Source organism: Carettochelys insculpta, chromosome 29 (genome assembly GCF_033958435.1).
Source record: "Carettochelys insculpta isolate YL-2023 chromosome 29, ASM3395843v1, whole genome shotgun sequence".
NCBI lineage: Eukaryota > Metazoa > Chordata > Testudines > Carettochelyidae > Carettochelys > Carettochelys insculpta.
This window is the reverse complement of record NC_134165.1, coordinates 15,005,987-15,012,532: the sequence shown is the minus strand read 5'-3', so window position 1 is coordinate 15,012,532 and position 6,546 is coordinate 15,005,987.

Sequence of the window (6,546 nt, the reverse complement as noted above, 5' to 3'; positions counted from 1 at the left end):
CAGCAAGGGACTAGGGCGTGTTGTTTTCCTCTTTGCATAACACAGGAACTGGGGCACACAAGGAAACAACCAGGCAGCTGGCTTAAGGGCGGATTTCTTCGCACCAGGCGCAGCAAACCCGGGGAGCTCCTTGCCAAGGGCTCTGGCGGAGGCCTGCACTGTAGGGGGGCTCCAAAAAGAACTAGATCAGTTCCTGGCAAGGGGGTTCAACAGTGGCCATCAGCCAAGCTGGTCGGGACTGCAAACTTGCTCCCTGGCTGGCCCTGAGCTGCCAACTGCCAGATGCTGGGCCAGGAGCTCAGCGAAGGGACCCCTTGCAAATCGCCCTGTTCCCTTCACTCCCCAGAGCAGCGGTCGGCAGACAGGGTGCTGTGTGAGACGGGCCATGGGGCTGACCCCATCTGGCCAGTCACATGTTTGAGGAATGGCTGAGCTTCTCGCACTGGGTAGACACTAGTGGCCCAGTTCATGTGTCTGTTCAACACTGCCCTCTGCTGGATGGGCTGAGAAGGACAGCTGTGTGTCAGAGCACCCAGACTGCTGCCAGCCCCTGGAGATTCTCCTTTCACTTCAAGGGCGAACAGCAGACCTGGGTTCCAGCCTTGCTGGCACAAGGCCATTTGGAGTATGAACCATTCCTGCCCATCTGCAGTATAGCCCAGCCCCCCTGTCGCCCACTTCACAGGCTGCCCAAGGATCTCCTGCACACCCTATTTTCCAGACCCCGCCTCTGAATTGTCCCCTCCCGTTCCTTCTGGGTTTGGCAGCCGTCCCTGAGCCTGACTGCAGCCTGGCAAGCCAGCCACCCTCGCGGAGTCACTCAGCCAGAGCAGGTTGGCTGTGACAGCAGCTGCAGTGGCTGACTCATCAGCGCCGGGATTTTGATTCTCCAGCCACAGAGACAGCAGAGTGATGTGCGTGAGTGCAGGGCTGGGAACAGCTCCCGCTTTCCTCAAAGAGCTGGGCCGCCGCGCCGCAGGGCGAGATTCCCTCGAGCTCCAGCCACCCACTCAGCAGATCCCAGGCCTGCCCACTGCCTGAGGGGCAGGGTGGGGACACTGGCCAGCAGTGGGGGATGGCTTTTCCGGGCAGATCCACGTTGGGCACCCAAGAGCAAAGCCCCCACTTGCCATGTGCTCCCTGTCCCCGGGAACATCCCCCCACCGGACACGCGTCCACACGTGTACACGCCCGCACCCGTGTGCGCCCAGGCACAGCTGCTGGCATCGTTCCTGGCAAAGCCCAGGGGCTGCCTCGCCCGGTGCTCAGGGGGCGGACCCCAGGGTGAGGCGGGGCTTGGGGGGGCACATCCTGCCCCCACGCGGTGCACACACAATGCAGCAACGGCCACAGATCCCCGGGGAGATAAAAGCGCTGCTTTTGTTGCTCAGTTCCTATTTCCGGCTCCGTTGCGGCTGAGCAACAGGCCGGAATTTCTGCAGCGCTGATCTGTGGGGGGCAATCAGGGGAGGGGCTGCTTGCGCCGTTCCCAGCATGAACAGCTGGTTTGGAGCTGGGAGGCAGAGCAATGGGAGGAAGGCAGCACAGCCCGGGCCTCATGTCTCTGGGCAGCCCAGCCTGAATCCTGGGCTCCGCCACTAGCTCACCACATGGCCTTGAGCACTTCTCCCCTCCTCCTTGTCCTCATCTGCAGAGCCAGGCCAAGGAACAGGCCCTGGGCCAATTAGCTGGGGAGGGTAAGAGGGTAAAGGCTGCAGAGGCGGTATCTTCTCCCCGCAGCACTCACACCTCCCGCCCACACGCGTGCTCAGCCGGCCCAGGCATCTGCGAGCCACGCGGGGAAATTCCAGCTGCAGGCTTCTGGGGCTGCTGTGGCACCAGGCGGTGCTTCTGCCCTCCAGACTGGGGGCCTCTGCCTGCAGGCAGCAACAGCCGCAGCCCTGCAGGGTGACAGGAGGTGTCTCCCTGACCCGCTCAGGCCCTGGTCACTTGGATGGGAGGGGGCCTGTCTGAGCCAGTCATGCGGCAGCAGCTCCTGGACCCGGACCCCCAGGGCAGCGCTGTGCACCTGAATAGCTGCTCCAGAGAGCACCGTCCCCTGCGCAGACCTGGGGGGCTTTCCGGCAGCCAGCACGTAGTGAGTTTGCTGGGTCTCGGGCAGGGTCCCAGGTGGGACCATTCAAGCGCAGCCGCAAAAGCTGTGAGCAGCCCTCTCCGCAGGCCTGGGCCAGGGCTGGAGTGAGGAGAAGGGGCAGATGCACAGAGGGGATGGACGCAGGAGGGGTCCAGTAACCGGTCTGGATCAGGGATGTCCCCTCCCACCCGGCAGCCTGGCCGTCGGCCCAGAGAGTGCAGGCAAGGGCAGGCCCATGTGCAGGGAGCTGGCCCAGCACACCCACACCCTGAGGGAGGAGCAAGCAGCACCGCCCAGGCAGCCATCGCCCCGGACACCCCATAGGCTGCAGGGACCCAGCGACTGAGGCCTGGACCCCTGTGTGCAGCTGGTTTGGGGCGCAGCTCCCCAGAGCTGCTGTGTGCCCCCCGGCACATGCCCAGCCACAGGGGCGCAGGCAAAGAGCTGCCCAGCTTGGCCCCTGAGCACCCTACCCAGACCAGCTTTGCACCACACCTGAATCTGGCCCCTAAGCCCTACAGCTAGGCCAAGGCCAAGGCTGGCAGGTCCCCCCATCCCCGGGGTTCACCTGCCCCTGGGCCCACTGGCCAGAGCATGGGGTGGGCATGGAGCTATGAGGAGGGGTTCCCAGGGCAGGGCTCCGGGGGATGCGGAGTTCCGGGGGGAGGTTCCCGAGGGGCGGGGCTCCGGGGGGGGGTGGAGTTCCCGGGGGGGGGAGGGTTCCCGAGGGGCGGGGCTCCGGGGGGTGTGGGGTTCCCGGGGCTCCGGGGTGTATGGAGTTCTCGGCGGGGTTCCCGGGGGGCGGGGCTCTGGGGGGTGTGGGGTTCACCGGGGGGGTCCCGAGAGGCGGGGCTGCGGGGGGTGTGGGGTTCCCGGGGGGCGGGGCTCCAGGGGGTGTGGAGTTCTGGGGGGTTCCCGGGGGGCGGGGCTCCGGGGGGGTGTGGAGTTCCCGGGGGGGTTCCCGGGGGGTTGACGGGGGCGGGGCGTGGGGTTCCGGGGGCGGGCCGGGGGGCGGGCCGTGATGTCAGGCGGGCGGCGCCCGGGGCTGCTCGGAGCTCGCCGTGCTGCGGACAAGGTAGGGCGCGCCCGGGGGAGGGACTCGGACCCGGCCTCTTGCGCTGGCCCGGCCGGGAAGCGAAGGGACTTTGGGGGCCGCCCCCGGCTCGTCCATCCCGCAGCGCCGGGTCGGGGGGTCCGGCGGGGCGCTGGGAGCGGCCCCGATCCCGGCAGAGTGACCCGGGGGTCGCACCGGTTTCCAGAGCGCCCGGCCAGGGCCAGAGGGAGCCGGGCTCCCCCCGCCTTCCCGGACCCCGCGGTTATCACCTGCCCGGCCCCGGCCCCACGGGCCTGCCCCCGGCCCCGCCGGTGGGCAGAGCGGTGCCCAGGCTGGCACGGAGCCCCCGGGTGCTGACAGGTGCCCCTCCAGGGGCTGTCCTGGGGCTGACGTGGAGGGCAGGCAGGGGGCAGTGCAGCCGGGCAAAGGGGTCCCCTGCCTGAGGAGAGGGGCCAGTGGGGGAAGGGCCCCGGCCAGCGCAGCCCCAGTGGGCCCCCCCAACCCAGAGCCCAGCGGGTGCCAGGTTGGGGTGACCTGGACCTGCCCCCGCTCCAGGTGTGGCTGCTGAACCTGCCCCCCGAGGCCTGATCCGGCTGGGTCACACCTGCATGGGGAGAGCTGCAGCCCCGGGGCTGGGTTGGGGTAGGGCTGGCACCAGCCGAGGCTCGTGCCCTGTGGCTGCAGTTCTGGGGCTGGCAGGGCCTGGGTTCTGCGCCAGCAGCAGTGAAGGCGTCTCCTGGGCCGGGCTGGCTCCCCCTCCCCCGGCACGACTCAGCGGGACACAGAACCCAGGAGTCCTGGTCCCCATCCTGCTGCAGGGACTCTGCCACTCGGACTCGACACTGGGCCCAGCCCCCACTGGGCACTGGGGGTGCGCAGCTGAGCCAGGCAGGGATTGTCCTGCCCCCAGCAGTTCTCCTGCGGTGGCCTCCCAGCCCGGCAGGACAGCCACCTCTGGAGTGGAGCACAGCTGCTGGTTAGACAGGCCGCCAGAGGGGTTGCAGGGCAGAGGACAGCTGGCTCTGTGCCCCTGCAGAGTGCCCAAGGAGGTGCTGCCCCGTGTGTGTCGGGGGTGTGAGGGGCCTGGGTTGCTGCCCGTTGGGTGTAGTGAGTTTAGTGAGAACTCAGCGCAGGTCGGGGAGCCACCGTCAGCTTCTGCAGCCTCAGGAGAGAGGCCAAGGGCTGAGTCTGGGTGAAGGGTGGGGTGAGCCCTATTGACTGGTGGGAGGGTTGGGGGTGCTCAGACACTGTGGCCTCATGAAAGCCCCCCCCAGGCTCTCCCCAGCCAGTGTGGAGCTGAGATCAGGGCTCTTCCCATCCCGTGCTGTGATGGTTCCCCATTTCCCAGGGACCCCAGAACCTCAGTGTGTCACTTAGAGCCACCTTGGGGCTGCTGTACCTTGACAGGAGGCACCCCTAGCCGCAGGAACAGGGCCGCTGGAGTCAGAGGCCGGGGTGGTGGGCCCAGATCCAGGCACCAGCAGCAGTTCCGGGGTCCTGGTTACAGGCTGCAGCTCCCCACAGCCGGCGTGTTTCCTTAACTGCAGCTGCCTGGTTGTACAGGCCTGAACGCGCCGGGAACAGGGTGGTGGCCTGACAACAGGCAGCACCAACCAGCTCCGCAGAGCCGGGCCAGGGAGAGGGGAGCCCCACGCCAAGCTGGCTGCCAGCTGGAGTTTGGACCCACATTGGCTCTGCTCGGCTGCGCCAGGGCTGGGGCAGCTGCCTCATGTCTAGGGACAGCAAGTTCAGCTGGAGGCACTGCCAGAGCCGGGGCTGGAACCCAGGAGTCCTGGCTCACTCCCCACATAACCACTAGTGCCCGCTCCCCTCCCAGATTTCAGCCCCCTGCCCGAGAGCAGCTCCTTGTGCTGCCCCTGTAAGAGCAGCCCAGGGGGGGAGCCCCAGCCCATCCCCCAACTCTGAGCCATGTCCCATCCCCTGCGCTGAGCCCCAGCCCATCCCCCTTCACTGAACTCTCTCCCATCCCCCGCTGAGCCCCAACCCATCCCCCACACTGAGCCCCAGCCCATCCCCCTTCACTGAGCTCTCTCCCATCCCCCACTCTGAGCCCCAACCCATCCCCCCACCGCACTAAGCTCTGTCCCATCCCCCTTCACTGAGCTCTCTCCCATCCCCTGCTGAGCTCCACTCCCCCAAGGCAGCCAGACCCCAGCAGGGGATTAGCTGGGAAGCTAGAGGAGGGGGCAGGGCAAGTGGGCCGTAAGCCCAGGATGCCTGCCCCTGCCCCCGCCCCAGGGGCTGCTCCCTGCTGTGGCCCTGAGCTAGGAAGCAGAGGCACTGCTGGGCCAGGGTGAGGGATGGGACACTGGGGAGATGGGAGGGACCAGGACAGCCGTGCTAGTCGGCAAGTCCCTGTCCCTCCTGGCCTCAGTTTCCCCATCTGGAAAGCTGGGCTGGGGGTGGGAGCTGTGATGATTCATGTTTACAGAGCACTTTGGGACTAGGACTGGGGGGCGTGGATAGGTCTTTGGGAGAGCCCAGGGCTGGGCTGGCCGGGGCTGGGGCTCGGGAGTGAGGGGCACCGGCAGGGCTGGGGGACAGGGCCGGGCTGGCTGGGGCTGGGGCTCGGGAGTGAGGGGCACCGGCAGGGCTGGGGGACAGGGCCAGGCTGGCTGGGGCTGCGGGTCAGGAGTGAGGGGCACTGGCAGGGCTGGGGGACAGGGCTGGAGGACAGGGCTGGGCTGGCCGGGGCTGGGGCTCGGGAGTGAGGGGCACCGGCAGGGCTGGGGGACAGGGCCGGGCTGGCTGGGGCTGCGGGTCAGGGCCTGCCGAGGCAGCCGGTGCCCCCCCGCTGGTGCTGTGCGACCTCGGGCACCTCGGTGGCTGCTGGGTGCCTGGACGGTGCCGACTCAGCGTATCTCCCTGCACGTGGCAGGGGGAGCTGCCGCCTCGCGGGTGGGGCTCAGCGCCCACTGGCCACCGGCCAAGAACCAGCTCGTTGGGTGTGTCTGTCAGGCTGGGATTCAGGTCTGGCTGGCGTCACCCTGTCCCTGCCCTGCCAGCAGAGCTGGGCTGGGGAGAGCAGCCCTCTGTGTCCTGGGGAAGGAGCAGTTGTTGGGGACCCCTCTGAGCCCCCAGCTGCTGCTCTGCCTTGAGAAGTGCCCGGGGCACCAGGGAGGATGCATCTGGGGCCTGGATGGGCACTGCTCAGGCGGGTGGCCTGGGCTGGGCTGGGCTGGGCAGTGGGAGGCAGTGGTGGGCAGGGCCGAGGACAGGCCAGGGCGTGGGGGGCAGCGCACGTCTGTGGGGCCCAAGTGGGACGTTCTGGCTCCAGCCACAGCTGGTTTCCATTCCCCAGGCAGAGCTGAGCTAAGTTTAGTGCTGGGCTGGGGACCTTGGGGTCTCGTCCCTGCTGGAGAACCTGCCCTCTTGC